Source organism: Canis aureus, chromosome 19 (genome assembly GCF_053574225.1).
Source record: "Canis aureus isolate CA01 chromosome 19, VMU_Caureus_v.1.0, whole genome shotgun sequence".
Taxonomy (NCBI): Eukaryota; Metazoa; Chordata; class Mammalia; order Carnivora; family Canidae; genus Canis; species Canis aureus.
Genome location: NC_135629.1, coordinates 42060045 through 42086819, shown reverse-complemented (window position 1 = coordinate 42086819; position 26775 = coordinate 42060045). Strand labels below are relative to the sequence as shown.

The 26775-nt window shown below is 40.6% G+C and overlaps 1 protein-coding gene across 25 annotated transcripts in view; it reads right to left on the bottom strand.

The window, feature by feature from the left end:
* Window positions 1-26775, bottom strand: part of MAP4 (microtubule associated protein 4) — a 204940-nt gene that overhangs the window by 173874 nt on the left and 4291 nt on the right. Inside the window, exon 2 of one of the 25 annotated variants that reach the window (XM_077859057.1) lies at window positions 22662-22785. The exons of the other annotated variants lie outside the window; for them this stretch is intronic. The gene's annotated coding sequence lies outside the window, so the exon portion shown is untranslated. The remainder of the gene's footprint in view (window positions 1-22661; window positions 22786-26775) is intronic. 25 annotated transcript variants of the gene reach the window in all.

Sequence of the window (26775 nt, the reverse complement as noted above, 5' to 3'; positions counted from 1 at the left end):
TTATACATTATGCTATGTTCACAATTTTTTATAGCATTACTTATCACTTTTACAAAGGAAATAGTAAATATAGTTATAATTGTTTTAAAATATAAATAATACAATTCATGTTTAATTAATTGTTCCATGTTAAGTTTAAAGGATAGCTACCTAAAATGACATATGTACCTTCCTGTTTCAAGAAACACAAACTAAAAATAACTCCAACTTTTAGATCCATGTTCATTTGTTCTTTACGATTTTATTTATTCATTTCAGGGAGGAGAGAGATAGAGAACACGAGCAGAAGGGAGAGGCAGAGGGAGAGGGAGAAGCAGACTCCCTGCTGAGCAGGGAGCTGGATGCAGGGCTTACCCCAAGACCCAGAGATCATGATCCCAGCCAAAGGCAGATGCTTAACCAACTGAGCCACCCAGGCGCCCCTAATCTATGTTCTTTTTTTTTTTTTTTTAATGATTTTAGTTATTTATTCATGAGAGACACAGAGAGAGGCAGAGACATATGCAGAGGGAGACAGGCTCCCTGTGGAGACCCTGGGATCACAGAGGCAGACACTGAACCACTGAGCCACCCAGATGCCCCTCTATGTTCATCTCTAAAGTGATTTTGTTACTACTGGTTTTGCTTTGACTTACACTAAAGCTATTCACATTGTGTTAAGAAAAAAATTTATAGAAAGTGAGAAAAAAATGAAATTGAGTAATAAGAGACCCCAGCGTGGCTCAGTGGTTCAGTGTCTGCCTTTGGCTCAGGTCATGATCCCGGAGTCCTGGGATCAAGTCCCGCATGGGGCTCCCTATAGGGAGTCGGCTTCTCCCTCTGCCTATGTCTCTGCCTCTGTCTCTCATGAATAAATAAATAAAATCTTTAAAAAAACAAAAAAAGAAATTGAGTAATAATTTTTTAGTAAACTGTTACATAAATCTGGATAGCTAGTACTAAAAATCCCAATCTATGAAATCTAAACTCCCCAATAAATCTAAACATGTGGAAATATATTGCAAAGCATTTAGAATAAGCTGTACTGTGGGAAAAGGTTTAAGTCATCCTGGCTTATGTTTTGCAGTTCCAGCAGAAAACTAATGCTAGGGTTCACTGAAACAAACACTGCTAGTATCTCTTATTTCCTCCAAGAACAAACAAGAAAGCCATTATTATCTCTGATTTTCTCCTACAAGTATAATGACCTCTCATGATACTATGGAAAATATGAACAAGAATAATCATGAAAATAGCATTTGTAAAGACATGTGGATACTTTTATTTTTAAACTTTAAAATCTAAATAACCTACCCAAACACCCAGAATTTCTGAAACTAATGGCTAAATCTGGTCTACTTGGGGCAGCCCTGGTGCCTCATCGGTTTAGCGCTGCCTTCAGCCCAGGGCCTGATCCTGGAGACCCGGGATCGAGTCCCACGTCGGGCTCACTGCATGGAGCCTGCTTCTCCCTCTGCCTATGTCTCTGTCTCTGTGTGTGTGTGTCTCTCATGGATAAATAAAATCTTTAAAAAATAAAATAAATTTAAAAATAAAAAAAATAAAATAAATCTGGTCTACTTGACTTTAGTAAAAAAGCAATGTCTCAACACAGATTCACATGAAACAGTACATGCTTTATTTTTACAGAAACTCTCAAACACTTGCCCTAGGAAAGTAATAGACACTAATGATCTCCTGAATGTACATATTACAACTTGATACCACAAAAAATGGTATTATACATGTATTCATTGACAAGAAATGATGCTTGTAGTCAAGTTAAAACTTCTTAAGTAGTATAAACAGTTCTTTTTAGTAACAAAAATATGTATATCACAGAAAATAACTAGAATAAGTCTTTATCAAAGTGTTATTCTCTTCTGTACTTTCTGTATTTTCTACATTAAATACAAACTTACAAATGTCATTTTAAAAACAAAGGGTGCCTGGCAAGGTCAGCTGGTGGAATGTGCAACTCTTGATGTCAGAATTTTGAGTTCTGAGCCCCACATTAGGCATAGAGATTATTTAAAAATAAATCTTTAAAAAAAAAAACTTGGGATCCCTGGGTGGCGCAGCGGTTTAGCGCCTGCCTTTGGCCCAGGGCGCGATCCTGGAGACCCAGGATCGAATCCCATATCGGGCTCCTGGTGCATGGAGCCTGCTTCTCTCTCTGCCTATGTCTCTGCCTCTCTCTCTCTCTCTCTCTGTGTGTGACTATCATAAATAAATAAAAATTAAAAAAAAAAAAAAAAAAACCTTAGGGCAGCCCCAGTGGCGCAGCGGTTTAGTGCCGCCTGCAGCCCAGGGCATGATCCTGGAGACCTGGGATCGAGTCCCATGTTGGGCTCCCTGCATGAAGCCTGCTTCTCCCTCTGCCTCTCTGCCTCTCTCTCTCTCGCTCGCTCTGTATCTCTCATGAGTAAATAAAATAAAATCTTAAAAAAATAATAATAATAAAAATAAAATAATTAAAATAATTTTTAAAAACTTAAAAAAAGGGATCCCTGGGTGGCGCAGCGGTTTGGCGCCTGCCTTTGGCCCAGGGCGCGATCCTGGAGACCCCGGATCGAATCCCACGTCAGGCTCCCGGTGCATGGAGCCTGCTTCTCCCTCTGCCTGTGTCTCTGCCTCTCTCTCTCTCTCTGTGACTATCATAAATAAATAAAATAAAATAAAATAAAATAAAATAAAATAAAATAAAATAAAATAAATAAAAATAAAAACTTAAAAAAAAAAAAACTTACATAAAAGCTCTTCTGCTTTTGGGAAGATAGAAAAGATTACTTTTCCTTATTCCTCCCTAAGAGGTACACCTAACATTACCTATAAAACAAAGATTCTGAAAGGTGGAAAGAAGAAGGCAAAATGGAATCGAGGAAATACAGTGACAAGTTCCCTAGGTTGTCTTTTTGCCTCATTTATCTCAGAGCTGGAAATGATGAAGCTGGCAACCCAGAAACACCCAAGAGTAGAGACAAGTAAAATGCCAATAAAATTCTGCTCTCCTTAACCAAAGGACCAATAAAGGGCCAGCCTAGCAAGACAAAACTTTTAGACAATAGCCACCCTACTCCAGCCAAACATCACAGAAAACACTGCAGCCCAACACTACGCACCTCACCCTCTCTATGCTAGAATGAGGCATTTAACACCCCCTCCATAGTGCAGTCAGAGATGGCCAAGGAGGGGAGCCAACACTTTAATCCCTGCAGACCTATAAAATAAGGTAACTGCATTGTCACTGAATAGCCTGGATTTCTACCATATTATATCAATATAAATGGCATCTCTTTAAAAACTAAACATACAATTACCATATGACCCAGCAACTGCACTTCTAGGCAAAGTGCCAAACTGTTTTCCAGAATGGCTGTACTATTTACCATTAACTGTTTCAATATCAATATCCTGATTATAATGTTGTTTTACAAAATATGGTGGCGGAGGGAGGCAAAGGGTACAAAGAATCTTTCTGTATGGTTTTCTTACAACTGCACGTGAATCTGTAATTATTACTTAGTGTTTAAAAAAAAAAAAAAAGGGATCCCTGGGTGGCGCAGCGGTTTGGCGCCTGCCTTTGGCCCAGGGCGCGATCCTGGAGACCCCGGATCGAATCCCACGTCAGGCTCCCGGTGCATGGAGCCTGCTTCTCCCTCTGCCTGTGTCTCTGCCTCTCTCTCTCTCTCTCTGTGACTATCATAAATAAATAAAAAAAAAAAAACGGACAGCCCCGGTGGCCCAGCAGTTTAGCGCCACCTTCGGCCTGGGGTGTGATCCTGGAGACCAAGGATCGAGTCCCAGTCAGGCTCCCTGAGCACAGCCTGCTTCTCCCTCTGCGTGTGTGTCTCTGCCTCTCTCTCTCTCTCTGTGAGTCTGTCATGAATTTAAGAAAAAATAAATAAATAAATAAATAAACAAACAAACAAACAATTAAAGAAACAGAATTGAGGGGATCCCTGGGTGGCGCAGCGGTTTGGCGCCTGCCTTTGGCCCAGGGCGCGATCCTGGAGACCCGGGATCGAGTCCCACATCGGGCTCCCGGTGCATGGAGCCTGCTTCTCCCTCTGCCTGTGTCTCTGCCTCATTCTCTCTCTCTCTCTGTGACTATCACAAATAAATAAAAATTAAAAAAAAAAAAAAAAAAAAAGAATTGAGAGGCACCTAGCTGGCTTCAGACAGTAGAGCATGTGACTCTGGATCTCAGGATTGTGATTTCAAGCCCCACACTGGGTGTAGAGATTACTTAAAAATAAAACTTAAAACAGAATTGAAAAATCACATTAAAAACTGATGAGTAGGGATCCCTGGGTGGCACGGCGGTTTAGCGCCTGCCTTTGGCTCAGGGCGCAATCCTGGAGACCCGGGATTGTGTCCCACATCGGGCTCCCGGTGCATGGAGCCTGCTTCTCCCTCTGCCTGTGTCTCTGCCTCTCTCTCTCTCTGTGTGTGACTATAGTAAATAAATAAATTAATTAAAAAAAAAAAACTGATGAGTAGGGACACCTGGGTAACTCAGTGGTTGAGTGTCTACCTTCGGCTCAGGGCATGATCCTGGATCTCCGGGATCGAGTTCCACATTGGGCTCCCTGCGAAGAACCTGCTTCTCCCTCTGCCTATGTCTCTGCCTCTCTCTTTCTCTCTCTCTCTGATTCTCATGAATAAATAAAAATCTTTAAAAATATGGGACACCTGGGTGGCTCAGTGGTTGAGTGTCTGCCTTCAGCTCAGGCTGTGATCCCAGAGTTCTGGGATCAAGTCCCACATTGTGCTCCCCGCGAGGAGCCTGCTTCTCCCTCTGCCTGTGTCTCTGCCTCTCTGTGTCTCTCATGAATAAATAAATTTAAAAAAAAATCTAAATAAATAAATAAATAAATAAATAAATAAAATCTTAAATAAAATAAAATCTTTAGGGGCACCTGGGTGGCCCAGTCAGTTGAGTGTTCAGCTCTTGACTTCAGCTCAAATCATGATCTCAGGGTCCTGAGATCGAGTCCTGAATTGAGCTCCTACTCAGCAGGAAGTCTGAGATTTCTCTCCCTCTCCCTCTACCCCTCACTCTGCTGGTGTTCTCTCCCCCTCCCCCAAATAAATAGATAAATAAATAAATAAAATAAAATCTTAAAAAAAAAGAAAAAGAAAAAAATGTGTACAAGGACCTATGCTCACTTTGTTTAAAGCCAACAAAACAGATACCTTTTCTGACTTAAGTTCCCCTGCATGGATTACTTGATCTGAAAATCTAGGGGCTATATTACTTTAAGTAGCCTTCATGATTAGTAATGTAAATGAAAGTTGTCTTAACAGCCAATCAACAGACTTCATGATTAAATAATAAAAGTGAAAGTACAGAGTTATGAGCCTAAACTACAAGAACTAATTGACAATGATAAAAACCCTACAGGATATCAACATTAGTATAATAGCAAGCCATGCTTGCTTTGATCCATTATGGTCCATAAAGTTTACAGACATACGAAATGCTAAATACTTCAAAATTAAACTACTCTTTGTTAGCTCTCTCTCCTAAATCTCTGGCCTTTAAGATCTCAAACATCGACCCCAAGCTTGGGATGCCCAAGCCAGCTCAGCTGGGGGACCATGTGACTCTTGATATCAGGGTTATAAGATTTGAGCCCCATGTTGGTTGTAAAGATTACTTAAAAATAAAAATCTTGGGCAGCCCTGGTGGCCCAGCAGTTTAGCGCCACCTTCGGCCCGGGGCGTGATCCTGGAGACGCGGGATCAAGTCCCCCGTCAAGACTCCCTACATGGAGCCTGCTTCGCCCTCTGCCTGTGTGCGTGTGTCTCTCTCTCCGTCATGAATAAATAAAATCTTAAAGAAAAAAAAAAGAAAAAAGAGAGTCTGACTTGAGTTCAGCTCAGGTCGTGATCTCAGGGTTCTAAGATCAAGCCCTTAATGGGCTCCATGTTCAGCCCAGATTCTGCTTAAGTCTCTCTCTCCCTCTGCCCCTCCTCCCACCCGGCTCTCTCTAAAATAAACAAATCTTTGGGTCCCTGGATGGCTCAGTGGTTGAGCATCTCCCTTCGGCTCAGGGTGTGATCCTGGCATCCTGGGATCAGAGTCCCACATCGGGCTCCTGGTGGGGAGCCTGTTTTCCCTCTGACTATGTCTGTCTCTTTCTGTGTGTCTCTCATGAATAAATAAATAAAATCTTTTAAAAATTTAATTAAATTAACAAATCTTTAAAAAAAAGAAATGGGAAATCTAGGCCCACCTTCTGAACCTTTAGAATCTCCATTATAACAAGATCCTGTGATTTACATGTTCATTAAAATCTGAGAAGCCCTAATCTAGACCTCAGTTCAAGGGCCATACAGGGCAAGGAGAACAGAAATCAGAGCCCTCCTAAGGCTATCTTTCTTATAAAGCCCAAATCTCCCACAACAAGGAGATGATACAAAAGCCTGCCTTAATGGCAAAAGAATCAAAAATACCTGAGAAATTGGAATGCACACGGAATACCTCATGTGCATTGGCAACCAAGGTTCTCCTAATCTGGATAAACTAAGGACCCTCAAATTGTAAACATTGTTTGTGATAATCAACAAATAGTAATGCTACAGAACACTTGACAGAAGTGATCACCAAGGCTAACTGCTCAATAGCAACAACGCAGGCAGCCCCAGTGGCCCAGCGGTTTAGCGCCACCTTCAGCCTGGGGTGTGATCCTGGAGACCTGGGATTGAATCCCATGTCAGGCTCCCTGCATGAAGCCTGCTTCTCCCTCTGCCTATTATCTCTGCCTCTCTCTCTCTCTCTCTCTCTCTCTCTCTCTCTCTCTGTGTGTGTCATGAATGAATAAATAAAATCTTAAAAAAAAAATAGCAACAGGACTAATAAATTTAGCAATAGGACTAATAAATTCAATATGCTGAAAGAAAACATACAATTCTAAACCCAGAAGAAGTATTTTTCAAGGATGAGAGCAAAACATACATATGCATACCGAGAAGCTTTTTCTAGGGACAGGGTCTTTGTTGTCGGTTAGATTCATTTTTTTTTTTAAGTCTTCTTTATACCCAGTGTGGGGCTTCCAACTTATAACTCCAAGATCAAGACTCACATGTTCTTCCCACTGAGCCAACCAGCCATCCCTGTGGGGTTAAATTCTTAAAGGGGTCTGTATCCAATAAAACTAAGGACAACTTGGGGATCCCTGGGTGGCGCAGCAGTTTGGCGCCTGCCTTTGGCCCAGGGCGCGATCCTGGAGACCCTGGATCAAATCCCACGTCAGGCTCCCGGTGCATGGAGCCTGCTTCTCCCTCTGCCTGTGTCTCTGCCTCTCTCTCTCTCTCTCTCTCTCTCTGTGACTATCATAAATAAATAAAAATTAAAAAATAAAATAAAATAAAATAAAAACAAAACTAAGGACAACTTAACAAAATCTTGAGGATCACTCAATTTAATCACCTTCTCAGTATCCCTAGAATACTGCTTTAACATGAGTAGTCATGGGAAACTCACTGTCATCTAAGCAAGTTCCATTCCACTTTTCTCTTTAACTTCTACTTGATGGTTCTAGTTCTTCCAAAGCAACAAAATACTAAAACTAATTTATCTTCCACTTGCCAGATCTTGGTGTATTTTTCAAAAGCTGCCTCTACCTATTTCTTCTCCAAGTGAAACATCTCTAACTCCTTAAATAGTACCTCTAGTCATCTGATTTCTACTTTCATCACAAGCTAGACTATTTTCCTCTGGATCCATAGGCTCTAGATTATGCATGTCTCTGAAAATAAGGCTTTGAAAACTAAATAGGATACTGAAGGTACAAAGTATTATGCTCCCCTCTATAAGTCCTTATATTTTCAATCATAAGAATCTATAATCTCGGGCAGCCCGGGTGGCTCAACAGTTTAGCACTGCCTTCAGCCCAAGGCCTGATCCTGGAGACCCAGGATCAAGTCCCACGTCAGGCTCCCTGCATGGAGCCTGCTTCTCCCTCTGCCTGTGTCTCTGCCCCTCTCTCTCTCTCTCTCATGAATAAATAAATAAATAAAATCTTTTTTAAAAAATCTATAATCTCCACACTTCTAACTGACCGAATAATACCATCTCTCTATTACTATCTCAAAGTCAACAAAGCAGCATGTGAAGAACTGTCTTAAAGAATACTTAAGGGGCACGTGGGTGGCTGAGTCAGTTAAGTGTCTGCCTTCAGCTCAGGTCATGATTCCAGAATCCTGGGATCAAGTTCTGCATCCGGCTCCCCTGCTTCTCCCTCTCCCTCTCCTCTCCTCTCCCACTGCTCCTCTCCTCCCCCCTCCCATGCTCATGCTCTCTCCGTCACGTTCTCTCTCAAATAAATAAATAAAATCTTTTTAAAAAAAGAATGAGGGACGCCTGGATGGTTCAGTGGTTAAGCATCGCCTTTGGCTCAGGGCATGATCCCAGAGTCCCAGGATGGAGTCCCATATCAGGCTCCCTGCATGGAGCCTGCTTCTCCCTATGCCTGTGTCTCTGTGTCTCTCGTGAATAAATAAATAAAATCTTAAAAAATAAACAAAAAGTTGTAAAATAGAAGAGAGGACACACACTGAATATTTTAACAATAGTGTCATGATACAGACTGTAAGTGTCCTACAAATTTGACTGTGCCTTACATAGTTAAGGATGCATTGCTGGATTGACTCATAATCAAGGATTCAGGTCCTTTTCATTAATTTTTAATTAGTAGAGCTGGATATTTATTTATTTGATTTGGATCCCTTGAGAATTATCTTATTAGCATTTTAAAGATTACCTATCCCAGCCACATATCTCAATTCTCACAACAACCCTATGAGGTGGGCATGATAAGCACTCTGATTTTGTAAATAAACAGATTCACTGATTTGCCCCAGGTGTGATAGAGCTGAGACCTAAACCCTGGTCTTTTGATATCTAGTCCAATACTATTACTAACATACTATACCTCTCTGTCACTAGCAATTGCAATTTGTTAACTATGACAAGTTACTTCAGACTCCCCACTCATGTGCTCTCTCTCAAATAAATAAATCTTAAAAAAAAAAAAAAAAAAAAGAATCTATCACAATGTGGAGCCTTACTGGAATCTAACTGGAACCTTCATATATTACTAGTGGGAATGTCAAATGGTACAGCTATTTTTTTTAAGATCTTATTTTTATGTAATTTCTACACCCAATGTGGGGCTCAAACCCACAAACTCAGGATCAAGAATGATGTGTTCTGCTGAGTCAGCCAGGCACCCTAGGTACAGCCCCTAACACTTTCAGTCTGGTAGTTAATCAAAAGGCTAAACATAGAATTACCATATGACCCAGCAATTCCACTCCTAAGTATATAAATCAAGAGATATGAAAATGTACATCCACATAAAAACTTGCACGTTTACAGCAGTATTATTCATATAGCTAAACAAAAGAAACTCAAATGTCCATCAACTGACAGATAAACACAATGTAGATATCCAAAGGAATATTATGGGCCCACAAAAAGGAACAAAGTACTGATAAATATTACAAGATGAATGTACCTTGAAAACATTATGCTAGGTTAAATATATCAGACACAAAAGGCCATCTATTATAATTTTTTTTTTATTATTCATTTGTGATAGTCACACAGAGAGAGAGAGAGAGAGAGAGTGAGAGAGAGAGAGAGAGAGAGAGGCAGAGACACAGGCAGAGGGAGAAGCAGGCTCCATGCACCGGGAGCCCGACGTGGGATTCGATCCTGGGTCTCCAGGACCGCGCCCTGGGCCAAAGGCAGGCGCCAAACCGCTGCGCCACCCAGGGATCCCAAGGCCATCTATTATAATTCCACTTCTATGAAATGGCCAGAATAGGCAAATCTGTAATAGAAAGACTAGTGATTGCCAGGGCTTGGGGGAAGAAAGCAGGGAAATGCTAATGAATACAAAGTTTCTTTTGGAGTGAAGAAATACTCAAAAATTAGATAGGGGGGGGCGGGGCACTAGGGTGGTATAGTAAGTTAAGGCTCAGACTCTTGGTTTTGGCTCCAGTCATTAATCTCAAGGTGGAGAGATGGAGCCCCATGTCGGCCATGGAGTCCGCTTGTTTCCCCCTCTCCCTCTGCTTCTCTACCTCACCAAAATAAATAAATAATTTTTTTAAAAAATTATGATAGCAGGGATCCTTGTGTGCCGCAGCGGTTTGGCGCCTGCCTTTGGCCCAGGGCGCAATCCTGGAGACCCGGGATCGAATCCCACGTCAGGCTCCCGGTGCATGGAGCCTGCTTCTCCCTCTGCCTATGTCTCTGCCTCTCTCTCTCTCTCTCTCTCTCTCTCTGTGTGTGTGTGTGACTATCATAAATAAATAAATAAAAATTAAAAAAAAAAGAAAACCTTAAAAAAAATTATGATAGCAGTGATCGTGGAAAGACTTAGTAAATACGTTAAAAAAAAAAAAAAACGAAGTGTGAATTTTAGGTTGTGTAAATTATATCTCAAGACATTTTTTTAAAGATTTTATTTATTCATGAGAGACACAGAAAGGGAGGCAGACACAGGCAGAGGGAGGAGAAGCAGGCTCCATGCAGGAAGCCCAATGCTGGGCTCTATCCTGGGAATCCAGGATCATGCCCTGAGCCAAAGGCAGACAGACGTTCAACCGCTGAGCCACCCAGGCATCCCAATACATTTGTTTTTAAACAAAAGAATCTATCATTATAAAAATCTGAAATATAGAGCAGCCCCGGTGGTCCAGCGTTTTAGCGCCACCTTCAGCCTAGGGTCTGGTCCTGGAGACCCAGGATTAGGTCCCACATCAAGCTCCCTGCATGGAGCCTGTTTCTCCCTCTGCTGTGTCTCTGCCTGTCTCTGTGTCCCTCTCATGAATAAATAAATAAAATCTTTAAAAATCTGAAATATAAACAGATTTACACATAAAAACAGCCTAAGATGAAAAAAAAAGTCTATATGCAATAACAAGAGAAACCTTAAGTAAATAAAAACCTGTCCATATGATGCAGCATTATGCAGCCATTAAAGATAAAATATAGCTTTGGGGGCACTGTCAGTAAGCATCCGACTCTTGATTTCAGCACAGGTCATCTCAGGTCATCATCTCAGGGTCATGAAATAGAGCCCTGCATTGGGCTCGGTGCTCACCAGGGAGTCTGCCTGGGATTCTCTCTCTCCCTCTGCACTCCCTCACACTTGCTCACCTGCAGGCTCTCTTTCTCAAAAATAAATTAAAAAAAAAAAAAAAAAAGAGGGGCAGCCCCAGTGGCCCAGCAGTTTAGCACCACCTTCAGCCCGGGGTGTGATCCTGGAGACCGGGGATCAAGTCCCACGTCAGGCTCCCTGCATGGAGCCTGCTTCTCCCTCTGCCTATGTCTCTCTCTGCCTCTTTCTCTCTCTGTGTCTGTCATGAATAAATAAAGTCTTAAAAAAAAAAGAAAGATTAAATAGCTTTTAATAACAGGAAATCATGTGATCTTAAGTTTCTAAAAAGCAACAGAAAATTATCAGCAAGAACATCTAAGTAAAAAATGTATATACCTAAAAGAAAAAGACTGTAAGGCAATATGCCCAATTGTTAAAGTGGTTATCTCTGAGAGATAGTTTTCTTTTTTTAAAAAAATATTTTTATTTATTTATTCATGAGAAACACAGAGAGAGAGGCAGAGACTTAGGCAGAGGGAGAAGCAGGCTCCATGCAGGGAGCCCGATGTAGTACTCGATCCCAGGACTCCAGGACCACGCCCTGAGCCAAAGGCAGACGCTCAACTGCTGAGCCACCCAGGTGTCAAATGATTTTTTATCTTGATATTTATCTGTATTTTCCAAATTTCCCATATTCCCATTGGAACAAGTACAATAAAAGATTATTCAGAAAAAGACACGTGTAGTCTTTAAGAATTCACAGGACAGATGTCAAATCTCATGTTCTGTATCACTTTTTTTAGACTTTTAAGATATCTAGAGACTGTTTCTATACAGATCAGCATTCTCTGACAAGCTGAACTGGCTCATCTGTACCCCCACCACCTTCCAATCTGAGTACCACAAACTGCTAAATAGAAGAGTTCAGTGGGGACGCCTGGGTGGCTCAGCGGTTGAGAGTCTGCCTTTGGCTCTGGGCATGACCCTGGAGTCCCAGCCTACATCGGGCTCCCTGTGAGGAGTCTGCTGCTCCCTCTGCCTATGTCTCTGCCTCTCTCTGTGTCTCTCATGAATAAATAAATGAAGAAGAAGAAGAAGAAAGAAGAAAGAAGAAAGAAGAAGAAAAAAGAAGAAGAATTCAGCAATATTCTTCATGTTTATCTTGCCAAGAAAAGTCCAAAACTGGTAGAACTTAGTCTCCTTCAGAACTAAAATGCTGGGATCCCTGGGTGGCGCAGCAGTTTGGCGCCTGCCTTTGGCCCAGGGCGCGATCCTGGAGACCCGGGATCGAATCCCACATCGGGCTTCCAGTGCATGGAGCCTGCTTCTCCCTCTGTGTCTCTGCCTCTCTCTCTCTCTCTTTCTCTCTCTGTGACTATCATAAGTAAATAAAAAAATAAAAAAAAAAAGAACTAAAATGCTATAATATACTATTATCAATACTATAAAGCAGTTCCATATCTCATTACTCACAAGCTTAAATGATATTTTCTCATGAACTCCATCACATTTAATGATTTTCTTAGAATGGAAATTAAGAATGAGGCAGGCATCCTGCCAAAAAAAAAAAAAATCAGACCTCTTAGAGATTTAAAGTTTACAAGAAATACATAGGTAACTGAGAAACATGTTGAATGCCAACACCAAGATGCAAGCAGTAAAATACAGCTTGTGAAAAGTTCTACAGGACAAATAACTTATTTTTTCAATATAAAAGAAGCAAAGAAAAAGAGATATGTAGATCCTGTTAAAGGAGACTGAAGAGACCCATCAACCAAATGAAAACCTTGTCTGCATCGTACTCAAACTGATCAGCTGTAAAAACATCTATGAAACAGAAAAGAAACATCTGAATATTAACTATTTTTATCAAATTTAAAGGCTCTCCAGTGATTGTGATTATACTTAAAACACAAGTATTATCTTTTAAGACACATCCCACAGTATTTATAGATAAGATGGTGTCTTGGATCTGCTTCAAAATAATCCAGTATAGAAGGGTTGGGGGGAAAACAGGATATGGATGAATCAAAATTGGTCATAGATTGATGATTACGAGAACTGTTCTTGGGACGCCTGAGTGACTCAGCTAATTATGCATCTAACTCTTGACTTTGACTCAGGTGATGATCTCGGGGTCGTGAGACAAAACTCTGCATCAGGTTCCAAGGTGCATGTAGAGTCTGCTTAAGACTCTCTATCTCCTCCTACCCCCTTCCCCACTCTGCTCACACATATGCTCCTCTCTCACTCCCTCAAAAAATTGAAAATAAAAAAATAAAGACAAGGTGCACCTGGGGTAACTCAGTCAGTTAAGCATCTGCCTTCAGCTCAGGTAATGCTCACCAGGTCCTGGGATTAAGCCCCATGCTGGGCTTCCTGCTCAGCAGGGAGCCTGCTTCTCTCTCTCCCTCTGCCCCTCCCCACCACTTATTCTCTCTCTCCCTCAAATAAATAAATAAAAGTATTTTTATTTTTTTTTTATTTTTTTTTAATGAAAGTATTTTTAAAAATAAATAGAAGTGTTCAGTACATGGGGTTCATTTCATTATACCAATTTCAACTTCTGTGACAGATCTGAAATTTCTCATTTTAATAAAGTTCCCTACAAAAAATAAGATATACAAAAACTACTATTATGAAATCAAATTCACAATTGATAGGGCAATGCAACTGTGAGAAATTTGAGAAATATGAACTTCAATTAATGACCTAAAAGGTTTCCCTTTCGGACACCTGGGTGGCTATATTTTGCTACTAGTGTTGAGAAATGGATTACAGAAGGAACAATTACAGGGGATCCCTGGGTGGCTCAGCAGTTTAGCACCTGCCTTCGGCCCAGGGCATGATCCTGGAGTCCCGGGATCGAGTCCCACGTTGGGCTCCCTGCATGGAGCCTGCTTCTCCCTCTGCCTGTGTCTCTGCCCCTCTCTCTCTCTCTCTCTCATGAATAAATAAAATCTTTAAAAAAAAAAAAAAAAAAGAAGGAACAATTACATACTCTTGGTTTCCTCAACCACATAACCATACAGCCTATGGCTACTTCCACAAATTTCTAACTTGGGCTAGCCACCATAATTATCCTGACTGCTGATGGCACTAAATTCTTACTAGGGGCCCTTGGGTGGCTCAGATAGTTAAGTGTCTGCCTTTGGCTCAGGTCATAATCTCAGAGTCCTGAGACTGAGCCCCGCATTGGGCTCCCTGCTCAATGGGGAGTCTGCTTCTCCCTCTCCCTCCCACACCCCCAGCTCATTCTCATTCTCTCTCTCTCAAATGAATAAATAAAATATTTTAAAAGAAGAAATTTTTCAGAGACCCCAGAATTTACATGTATTATTCACCACTACTTTTGCTATGGCCAATCTACTACTACACTGAGAATTTATTCTTCAGGAAATCATTTTAATATCATTTGGCGGGATCCCTGGGTGGCGCAGCAGTTTGGCGCCTGCCTTTGGCCCACGTCGGGCTCCCGGTGCATGGAGCCTGCTTCTCCCTCTGCCTGTGTCTCTGCCTCTCTCTCTCTCTCTATCTCTGTGACTATCATAAATAAAAAATAATAATAATAAATAATAATAATATCATTTGGCTACTCTTCTCTTTTCTGAAGAACAGGATGCTTTTAAAAAGCATTTCTCCATGTCTACTAATGAAAGGTAAACAGAACAGTAACAAAGACAACAGGTCAGGTACTATACTTTAACAGCCAATGTTTTGTCTCCCTTGTGTCTATGATTTAGTGATAAGGAGGGAAATGAAAATGAGTGAGCTTAAGTTTATCCAAGAAATAATGTGAACACAAAATTAACAACCAACATAGCCAATCACATTATCTTAAGTACTCCTATGTTCATGAAAGACCTATTCTGTGAATGAGGACAGAACATATTTCCCTAGAGAATACATAAAATCAAATTAATGTTCCTATTCCAACACACAGCAAACTATTCTGAGTTCCAGTAACAAAGGGTAACTAGAGGCAATTCTACAGAGAAGGAGACATAGAAGTAAGATGATTTAACTTTTTTGGACTTCAGAAAACAATTTATGAGAGGTAAAACAGTCTGAACAATGCTCCACTTTCCCTCTGTGCCATTTTCTAGGACCCTGCACTATAATGAATTCATTGGCATTTTTATGCCAGGATTAATTGAATACACATTTGGTAATAGAGAAAAAGAAATGAACTCTGAGACAGTCTCTGACTTCAAGAGGATCTCAATCCAGTGGAAACGCATATATAAGTAAAAAAGATGCAGAAATCCAAAGGAAGGGACACCTGGGTATTAACTTTGGTTGAGCATCTGACTCTATTTCGGCTCAAGTTTTGATATCAGGGGATCCCTGGGTGGCTCAGTGGTTTAGCGCCTGCCTTCAGCCCAGGGCATGATCCCAGAATCCTGGGATCGAGTCCCACACATCAGGCCCCCTGCATGAAGCCTGCTTTTCTCTTCCCTCTGCCTGTGTCTCTGCCTCTCTCTGTGTGTCTATCATGAATAAATAAATTCTTTTTTAAAAAGTTTTGATATAGGGATCCCTGGGTGGCGCAGCGGTTTGGCGCCTGCCTTTGGCCCAGGGCGTGATCCTGGAGACCCGGGATCGAATCCCACGTTGGGCTCCCGGTGCATGGAGCCTGCTTCTCCCTCTGCCTATGTCTCGGCCTCTCTCTCCCTCTATGTGACTATCATAAATAAATAAAAATTTAAAAATAAAAAAATAAAAAAATAAAAAATAAATAAAAAGTTTTGATATAAAAAAAAGTTTTGATATCAGCATTGTGAGATCAAGTCCCACATTAGTCTCTTTGTTCACCAGAAATCTGCTTGAGATTCTCTTTCCCTCCCCCTCTGCCCCTCCTCCCCAATGCTCTCATTCTCTCCCTCCAAAATAAATACAAATTTTTTTAAAGATTTATTTATTTATGAGAGAGAGAGAGAGAGAGAGAGAGAGGCAGAGACATAGGAGGAGGGAGAAGCAGGCTCCATGCGGGGAGCCGGACGCGGGACTCGATCCCGGGACTCCAGGATTGCGCCCTGGGCCAAATTCAGGGCCTAAACCGCTGAGCCACCCAGGGATCCTCTACATACAAATTTTTAAAAAGGAATTCACACATATACAAAACTATTAGAGGGGGGCACTTGGGTGGCTCAGCAGTTGAGTGTCTGCCTTTGGCTCAGGTCATGATCCCAGGATCCAGGATCGAGTCCCACATCAGGCTCCTGTGAGAAGCCTGCTTCTCCCTCTGCTCTTCTCTGCCTCTCTCTCTGTAGCTCTTATGAATAAATAAATCTTAAAAAAAAAAAAAAAAAAAAAAAACCTATTAGAGGTAATAAGTTCAGCAAGATTGCAGAACACCAGATCAATATACAAAAAAATCAGCTGTATTTCTATGTACTAGCAATTAGCAATCATAAAAAGGAAATTAAGAAAACAATTCCATTTACAACAGCATCAAAAAGAATACAGTGCTTAGCAAAAAAATTAATCAAAAAAGTGCAAGCCTTAACCACTGAAAACTACAACACTTTATTGAAAGTAATTAAAGAAGACATAAACAAATATAAAGACATTCCATGTTCATGGATTGGAAGACTTAACATTGTCAAAGATGGTAATATGCTCCTAGTTAATCTACAAATATACAGTCCTAGTCTAAATCCTAACTGCCTTTTATTCAGAAACTGACAAGCTGATCCTAAACTTCATACAGAAATGAATGGGATCCAGCATAGACAAAACAATTTTGAAAAGAAGAACAAAGTTGGCAAACTCACACTTCTTGATTTCAAAACATAACATACTACAATGTCTACAGTAAACAAGACAGTGTGGTACTGGCACAAGGACATACATGTAAGTCAATGGAACAGAACTGAGAATGCAGAAAAAAAATCCCAACACCTAAGGTCAACAAACTTTCAAAATGAGTGCCAAAACACCTCTGGGTGGCTCAGTTAATTAAGCACGCAACTCATAATTTTGGCCCCAGACAGATCTCAGGGTCATGGGATTGAGGTGGGATTGAGGGATTGAGCTGTGTGTGGGGCTCCACACTCAGCAGGGAGTCTGCTTCTCTCTCTCTCTCTCTCTCTACCCCCCTTCTGCTCCTCCCCCAACTCCTATGCATGCTCATTTCAAAATAAATAAATCTTATAGAAGAAAAAAAAATGAGTGTCAAGTAATTCAATGGAAAAAGAAAAGTCTTTTCAACAAATGGTACAAGAACTGGATATCCACATGCAAAAAAAAATAAAGAATTTGGACCCCTACCTTACACCATATATAAAAAAATAACTCAAAATGCACCCAAAACCTAAATGTAACAGCTAAAACTACCAAATCTGTAAAAGAAAAACAGGCATAAATCTTTGTGATTTTATATTAGGCTAGAGATCCTTAGATGTGACACCTAAAGTACAAGCAACCACAGAAAAAAACAGATAAAGTGGCCTTCATCCAAATTAGAAAGTCAGAAAATAAAAAAGAAAACCCACAGAATAAATATTTGCAAAAATATTTGCAAATCATGAATTTGATAAGGAATTTGTATCTAAAGACTTAAAATTCAAAAATGAAAACAAAGAACCTAATTCAAAATGGGGAAAGGATCTTAATACACATTTCTTCAAATATTATCTAGAAATAGCCAATAAGCACATTAGTCATCAGGGAAATCAAAATCACAATGATGTATCCCTTCACACCCACTAGGATGGAAATGAAGACATATAACATTGGTGGCTACCAGAGGCAGAGAAGTGGTGGGTGGGGAAAAATAGGTAAAAGGGGTCAAATAGTTAAGATAATAAAAAATAACAGTGGAAGGAAGGAGAGACCATCAGAACTGACCAGTGAGCAATAATTAATAAATCTGGAGGAATCATTTCAAGCCCAAGCAATAAATGATAACTGAGAAATGTTTAGAACTATCTCAGAATAAAAACACATCAATGGATATGGCATATCCATTTAATGGTATATAATAAAAAAAAATTTTTTTAAGATTTTTTTTTTAAAGATTTTTATTTATTTACTCATGAGAGACACAGAGAGAAGACAGAGACATAGGCAGAGGGAGAAACTGGCTCCTCACAGGGAGCCCGACGTGGGACTCGATCCCGGATCTCCAGAATCACACCCTGAGCCAAAGCAGATGCTCAAACACTGAGTCACCCAGGCATCCCTAAAAACAGAGTTTTAAAGACATATAATAGCAAGTGTTTGTAAGGATGTGGAAGAACTGGAACCCTCATATACTGCTAATGGGAACATAAAAAGGTGTGACCAGTATGGAAAGCAGTCTGGCAGTTCCTCAAAAGGTTAAACATAGAATTACCATATGACCCAATAATTCCACTCTTAGATATATACCCAAGAGAAACAGAAACATATAAGGGCACCTGGGTGGGTCAGTCGGTTAAGCATCTGCCTTCGGCTCAGGTCATGATCCCAGGGTTCTGGGATTATGCCCTGAGTTGGGCTCCTGGCTTAATGGGGAGTTTGCTTCTCTCTCTCTCCCTCCCCCTCCCCTACTTGTGCCCTCTTTCTCAAATAAATAATATTTTTTTAAAAAAATGAAAAAAACATATGTCCACACAAAAAGTCGTACACAAGGCAGCCTGGGTGGCTCAGTGGTTTAGCGCCGCCTTCAGCCCAGGGTGTGATCCTGGAGACCAGGGATCGAGTCCCACATCGGGCTCACTGCATGGAGCCTGCTTCTTGCTCTGCCTGTGTCTCTGCCTCTGTGTGTGTGTGTGTGTCTTTCATGAATAAATAAATAAAATCTTAAAAAAAAAAAAAAGTCATACACAAATGTTCACAGCAGCATTCGGGCTTCTGAATGGCTTAGTCAGTTAAGCATTTGACTCTTGATTTTAGCTCAGGGTCATGAGACTGGATTCTGTGTTGGGCGTGGATCCTGCCTGGGATTCTCTCTCTCCCTCCCTCAAAAAAAAGTTCACACTAGCATTATTCATAATAGCTAAAAAGTGGAAACAACCCACCTATGAAAGGATAAACTAAATATGGTATATTCCCATACAATGAGTACTATTCATCCACAAAAAGGAATGAAGTACTGGGGTGCCTGAGTGGCTCAGTCAGTTCAGCCTCCCAACTCTTCTCAGGGTCATGAGACTGAGCTCCACACTGGTCTCTGTGCTTAGTGGGGAGTCTGCTTGAGATTCTCTCTCTCCCTCTACCCCTACCCCTCCCTGCATGAAAGTGTTCCCTCTCTCTCTCAAATAAATCTTCAAGAAAAAAAAATGACGTACTGATACAGACTACAACATGGACAAACTTTGGAAACATGCTAATGAAAAAATCCAGATACAAAAGGCTATATATGGAGCTCCTGGGAGGCTCAATGGTTGAGCATCTGCCTTTGGCTCAGGTCATGATCCTGGGTTCCTAGGATCAAGTCCCACATTAGGCTCTGCACAGAGAGTCTGCTTTTCCCTCTGCCTGTGTCTCTACCTCCCTCTCATGAATAAATAAAATCTTTAAAAAAAAAAAAAAGGCTACATATTATATGATTCAATTTATAGGATATGCCCAGAATGGGCAAATCCAGCGACAGAAATTAGAGCTGTGGTTGACAGAGATTGGAGGTGCGGGGGGGGGGGGGGGAGGGATGGAAGTGACTGCTAATGGGTTTGGGATGTCTTTTGGGAATGATGCAAATGTTCTGGAATTATATAGTGGTAATGATTACACAATACTTTGAATACACAAAACCCAAAATGACTTCTATACTCTATACTTCTACACTTTAAAATGGTAAATTTGGGGATCCCTGGGTGGTTCAGTGGTTTGGCACCTGCCTTTGGCCCAGGGCGCGATCCTGGAGACCCGGGATCGAATCCCACGTCGGGCTCCCGGTGCATGGAGCCTGCTTCTCCCTCTGCCTATGTCTCTGCCTCTCTCTCTCTCTGTGTGACTATCATAAACAAATAAAAAATTTTTATAAATAAATAAATAGATAAATAGTAAATTTTATGGTATGTTATTTAACTTAATCTTTTTAATATGGAATAACATATGCCCAAAGATATATATTGGTGAAAATACCAAAGAGGAATACTTGACCATACTAAGAAAAATATCAAAAAGGTTTTCTAAAGCTGATACCTGACTTGATACAAGGGAAAAACGTCTGTAAGTCGGTCTTACTCTCCACCCTCTCCCTTTACCCACTCTTCCCTAAACTCAGAAATCACTTACCTATAAAGAAGAAAGAGAGAGAGAGAGAGAGAGAGAGAGGAAAAAAGGAAAGAAAATACTTACCAACACCCAAAGGAATATTTGCATCCTAATACAAATTATTTCAAAGAAAATATGTTCTACATATAACATGATGATTAAAGGCTCTCTGGAATACTCCTAGTGTACTTCTATTCCTCACAGAGAAAATGGGATAACCCAAATGAACATCTGATCAAGAATTTCAGATAGTTAAAAAAAAAAAAAAAAAGGAATCTCAGTTTAACAAAAACTGAGCTCAGAGAGGGGAGTCACTTTAGGAAGCAACATTTTTCTTAAGCGGCTCTAACTTCCATTCCCACTGACCACTATCCTCAATCTCCCCTAAATTTTTCATTCCATAAATTATACTCCCCAAAAGCTTTAAGTTTTTCCACAACAGTTTCAACACGTATGAGTGGAGAGATAATGAAATAGAAGGCATTTTACATGTGAATAAGTCAGAACTTGTACTTTTCATAATTATATAACTTAACTTCAATCAATAATCAATAACTACCATTAGAAAGAACTAGCTGAGGGGCACTGGGTAGCTCAGTCAGTTAAGCATTCAACTCTTGATTTTGGCTCAGGTCATGATCTCAAGGTCATAAGATTGAGCCCCACTTCAGCTCCACGCTCAGCAATCTCCCTCTCACTCTCTCAAATAAATAAATCTTAAAAAAGAAAGAAAGAAAAGAACAAATGAACTAGCTATGTCTTCAGAGTTTAAGATGTAGAATATTTTAGGGGCACCTGGTTGGCTCAGTTGCTAAAGCATGCAACTTTTTTTTTTTTTTAAGATTTTATTTGAGAGAAAGGGAGAAAGAGAGAGAGAGAGCGCGCGCACAAGTGCACGCAAGCTCACGAGTGCAGGAGGGGCAGAAGGAGAGGGAGAAAATCTCAAACCAACTTCTAACTGAGCTCAGAGCCTAACCCACCCAGGCTCAATCTCACAACTTGAGATCATGACCTGGCCTGAAGTCAAGACTCCAATGCTGAGATGCCCGGGTGGGTTAATGGTTGAGTGTCTGCCTTCAGCTCAAGGCATCATCCCGGGGTCCCAGGATCGAGTCCCACATCGGACTCCCTGCATGGAGCCTGCTTCTCCCTCTGCCTATGTCTCTGCCTCTCTTTCTGTGTCTCTCATGAATAAATAAAATCTTTAAAAAAAAAAAAAAAAAGTCTGATGCTTAACTGAGCTCTTTACCTTGGGGTTGTAAGTTCAAGCCCCACGATGGGTGTAGAGATTACTTAAAAATAAAATATTAAAAAAAAAAAGGATGTAAAAAAAATTTTTTTTTTAAGATTTTATTTATCCATTCATAGACACACAGGGAGAGGGGCAGAGACACAGGCAGAGGGAGAAGCAGGCTCCACGCAGGGAGCCTGACATGGGACTCAATCCCGGGTCTCCAGGATCACACCCCAGGCTGCAAGCGGCGCCAAACCACTGCGCCACGGGGGCTGCCCAGATGTAAAATATTTTAATTGTAATTTTGCACACAAACTATAGCAGAAAATCAGAACCAAAATCTTTGGAAATACCAGTCAGAAGTAAGGAGAAAATAAAGTATTAAGTTTTATCTCTAATTACACACTACTAAGATCTGATCTTGGCACTCTCTAGGTGAATATTTTCTTAATCAACTCAAGTCAAAATATAGAAAAAAAAAACCGTATCAAAATTATAGACACAGGAAGGGTAACAAAGGCACAGGATAATAGGAACCAAAATGCCTCCTCTGGAACAATGGACAGAAACTGGATTTATAGAAAGAAAATAGGAGTGTAAAAAGAGTCCAACACAGAGAATCAGAAAATCAACCAATCAAGAATGAAGACTTGGGTTAATCGCAGCTCTAGAGAAAAAGACCTAGAGGGGAGCTTACTGCCAGACAAGTATAAACTAACCCTGAAAGTGGATATGAAAAGAAAGAATTATTTTAAAGCAGCAAGGGTGGAAACTAAGTGGTAAGCTCCCCAAGGGAAGGGGTCATTTTGAATTCCTTAGTCACTTATTTCCAGGACTAAATACAGTATCTGGATCAGACCATAACTGACAAACTACCGCATCCAGAGGAGATGCCCAACATAGTAAGAGGTTTAGAAAGCACACTTCATAAGAAGTGGCTGGGGGGAAAAACTGTTTAGTCTGGAAAAAACTTAAGTGGGACAAAATAATTCCAGAAAAGGAATTATCCTTGCTGTCAACCGGTCAAAAGTTTAAAAAAAAAAATCTAAAAACCAAAAACGTATTTAATTAAAAGGAGCAATCCTACCAAGAAGGGACAAAGGTTGACTTGTTAGTCAAGATACCTGATAATGAAGACTGTTTTGCTTAGGATCAAGCACAGCACTGGGAGAATAGGTCATCAAATCTAGCTGTAGTCACTCACTTCCTGTTTGGCCAAGGGCAAATGACATCACCTCTCCACTTAAACTGAAAAACAGTAATTTAAAATACCAATATTATAGGAGTATAATTTAAATTAATTAACTGCAAAATGCCTTGGAAATTTATGTGATAATGAAAACTGCATTCTCCTACTTTACATATACACTAAGGTTGAACAGTTAAGTAAATATAAATAACAAGAGCCAAGTTTCTCAGGGTCAGAAAAAGAAGTTACAAATAAGCAAGGAAAAGAATGCTAGAAGGAATCTATGGTACTGGACTAGAGTCAGAGAGACCAGTATGACCACATCATATTTATATACTGATAGCTATGGAAATAAACATAGATATGTGTCAACCTGGGTCAGCATACAAACAGGTATTTCCTAGGTCTGCCCTCTAAGACGACCTACAAGCAGTGATAGCCCAGTAGCAGTGTACATCCAGTTCATTTAGAAACCAGATCTGAGTTTCTAAATATTTTTCTCCAATAAAAGAAACCAAGGCTCCTTGGAAAAATGATTTTTTTTTCTGGGGGCTGGGGCAAGGAAAATACAAGATGAGGCTGGAGCATCTTGCAGCACCAGAAAGTAAGCTCCAAAAAAAAAAAAAAAAAAAGAAAGAAAGAAAAAGAAAAAAAAGAAAAGGGAAACATATCAAAAGAACATAAGTGCCAAATGGCCAAAGCCAAAAGAATGTAAGCAATAAAGTACTGTATTGGATTACAACCCAAAGGAAAAAATAAGTATTCATAAATCCATACAGATACAAATGAATAAATTTGGGGAGGGGCATGTACAAATCTTACTCAGAATTCCAAATAATAAATGTAGAAGGAATGAGGGATATAGAAAATCACTACTACAGTTACACAGCAATTGCCACTGCAGGCAAATTTCATCCATGAATGCTAAAATTAGTGGATGAAATTTAGATCTCTGTAGAGCCTCAGAGAACCTCCCCAAAATATTTATTCATTACTGTGGGTGATTCTAACATAGGCTCCCAGGATACCTGGCGGCTCAGTGGTTGAACATCTGCCTTTGGCTCAGGTTGTGATTCCGGGATCAGGTCCCACATCGGGTTCCCTGCATGGAGCCTGCTTCTCCCTCTGCCTATGTCTCTGCCTCTTTCTCTGTGTCTCTCATGAATAAATAAAAATCTTAAAAATAATAATAATAATAACCTAGGCTCCCAAATTTTTCAATACTGATCCCTTCAGGAGGTAGAGTTTAATTCCCTTCCTCCAGAAATGGGCTTGACTTAGTGACTTATTTCTAGCTTCTAACAAATAAAGTAAGGAAATGGAAAAATAATCACTTTAGTGAAACCAGGTAGATATTACCTTAATCAAGTTATCAACGTTAACATCAGTAGTAAGTCACTTTGCTATCAGGTATCCCCTGATATGCAATATGATGTAACAAGAAAGGGCATACCATCTCTATGGTACTCTCCCTCAAAATGCCTAAGTTCAGGGTAATCATGAGAAAATACCAGAAATCCCAATTCAGAAACATTCTGCAAATAACTGCTACTCAAAGGTGTCAAGGAGAGAAAGGCAAGGAGAGACTAAGAAACTTTCACAGATTGTCAGAAACCAGGGAAACAGGACACCTGAATGGAATGTGGCATCCTGGATCAGATCCTGTAACAGAAAAAGGGTTATCACTGGGGAAAAATTAGGGAAAGGAGAGGAAAGCTTATAATCTAGTTAAAGTAATCTTTTCTTTTTTAAAAGATTTTATTTATTTATTCATGAGAGAGAGAGGCAGAGACACAGGCAGAGGAGAAGCAGGCTCCATGCAGGGAGCCCGATTCGGAACTTGAACCCGGGACTCCAAGATGCCGCCCTGGGCCTAAGGCAGGCGCCAAACCGCTGAACTACCCAGGGATCCCCAAGTTAAAATAATCTTAAACTAATATTGATTTCCTAATTTTTTAAAAGATTGTATTTATTTATTCATGAGACACACACAAAGAGAGGCAGAGACATAGGTAGAGGAAGAAGCAGGCTCCCTATGGGTAGGTAGCCCAATGCAAAACTCGATCCCAGGATTGCAGGGCCACAACCTGAGCCAAAGGCAGACACTCCAACCACTGAACCACACCCAGATGCCCCTGACTTCCCAATTTTAATAAATGTATCATTATATAAGATGTTAACATTAGGAAAATTATACGGAAATTCTGTAATGTTTTTACAATCTTCTGTAAATCTAGAATTATTTGAAAATAAATTATTTTTTAAACTGCCTTCTTGCAAAGTCAGAAAGTGAAGAAAAGCAATACATTTAAAAGAAATTTAAATACAGGGATGCCTGGGTGGCTCAGCGGTTGAGCATCTATCTGCCTTTGGCTCAGGGCATGATCCCAGGAATCAAGTCCCGCGTCAGGCTCCCCATGGGGAGTCTGCTTCTCCCTCTGCCTGTGTCTCTGCCTTCTCTCTGTCTCTCATGAATAAATAAATAAAATCTTAAAACAACAACAACAAAAAAAAACTTTAAATATATGCAAACTGATAAGATAGGTTTTATGGTGAGAAGACTAACTTTTCAGGCTGCCTGGGTGGCTCAGTCTGTTGGGTGTCAGACTGGATCATGATCTCAGGGTCATGAGATAGAGCCTGGCAGAGTCCACTTGGGATTCTCTCTCTCTCTCTCTCTCTCTCTCTCTCCCCCCCCCCCCCGCCCCTTGAAATGCACAGACTCTGAAATAAAATCTTAAAAAAAAAAAAAATTTAACTTTACTACCACGTAAAGAAACACCAAAGTAAGCCGAATTGACTTTTGAACTCAGAATTTAATGACATACAGGGGTGCCTGGGTGGCAGAGTGGGTCAAGCCTCCTCTTCTTCTCTTGGTTTAAGCTCAGGTCAAGATCACAGGGTCATGAGATTGATCCCCAAATCCCTCTGCACTCAGTACAGAGTATGCTTAAAACATGCTTCTCCCTCTCCCTCTGCCCCACCCCCGGCTCCCTCTCTCTCCAAAAATAAATTAATTAAACAAAAATTTAAGGGCATACAAAACAATTCCCATCAAGTCTGTATTGAGAGATTAACCCTAGAGAGCTCTAAAAGGGTGATGAATATGATCCCCCATATATGTCAGTTTGCTTTATCCCCTTTCTTGACCATAATTGTCCTCAACACATTCCTAGCAGTAAATCCACAGGAACCTGGTTCTATTTTTTTTTTAATATTTTATTTATTTATTCATGAGAGGCACACACAGAGAAAGAGAGAGAGAGAAAGAGAGAGGCAGAAACACAGGCAGAGGGAGAAGCAGGCTCCATGCAGGGAGCCTGACATGGGACTCAGTCCCGGGTCTCCAGGATCACACCTCTGGCTGAAGGTGGTGCTAAACCACTGAGCCACTGGGGCTGCCCCAGGAACCTGGTTCTAAAAGTGCCATTTATAAGAACAAAGTAAAATCAGTGGTATTTACTCAGTTTCTTTTTAAAATTGACCAAATCAAATGAACCACCAGATGACTTCCATTAGGTCAAAATGTTCCTCAGATTTTCTTGCTTTTTAAGGAAAAATAAAGCCTACTCATCAACTAACCATGGTTAATATTTTTTAAAAAGGGATCCCTGGGTGGCACAGCGGTTTAGCACCTGCCTTTGGCCCAGGGCCCGATCCTGGAGACCCGGGATCGAATCCCACGTCGGGCTTCCGGTGCATGGAGCCTGCTTCTCCCTCTGCCTCTCTCTCTCTCTCTCTCTCTGTGACTATCATTAAAAAAAAAAAAAATTTTTTTTTAAATTTTAAAAGAAGAGGGGTACCTGGCTGGCTCAGTTGGCAGAACATGCAACTCTTGGCATGAGCTCCATGTTGGGAGAAGAGATTACTTAAGAAAATAATAATTTTAAAAAGAAGAAAGAAAAAAAGGAAAAGGAAGAGAAGGAAAAGAGGAGTAGAAAGAGGAGGAAAGGGCAGCCCCGGTGGTGCAGCGGTTTGGTGCCGCCTGTAGCCTGGGTGTGATCCTGGAGACCCGGGATCGAGTCCCACATTGGGCTCCCTGCATGATG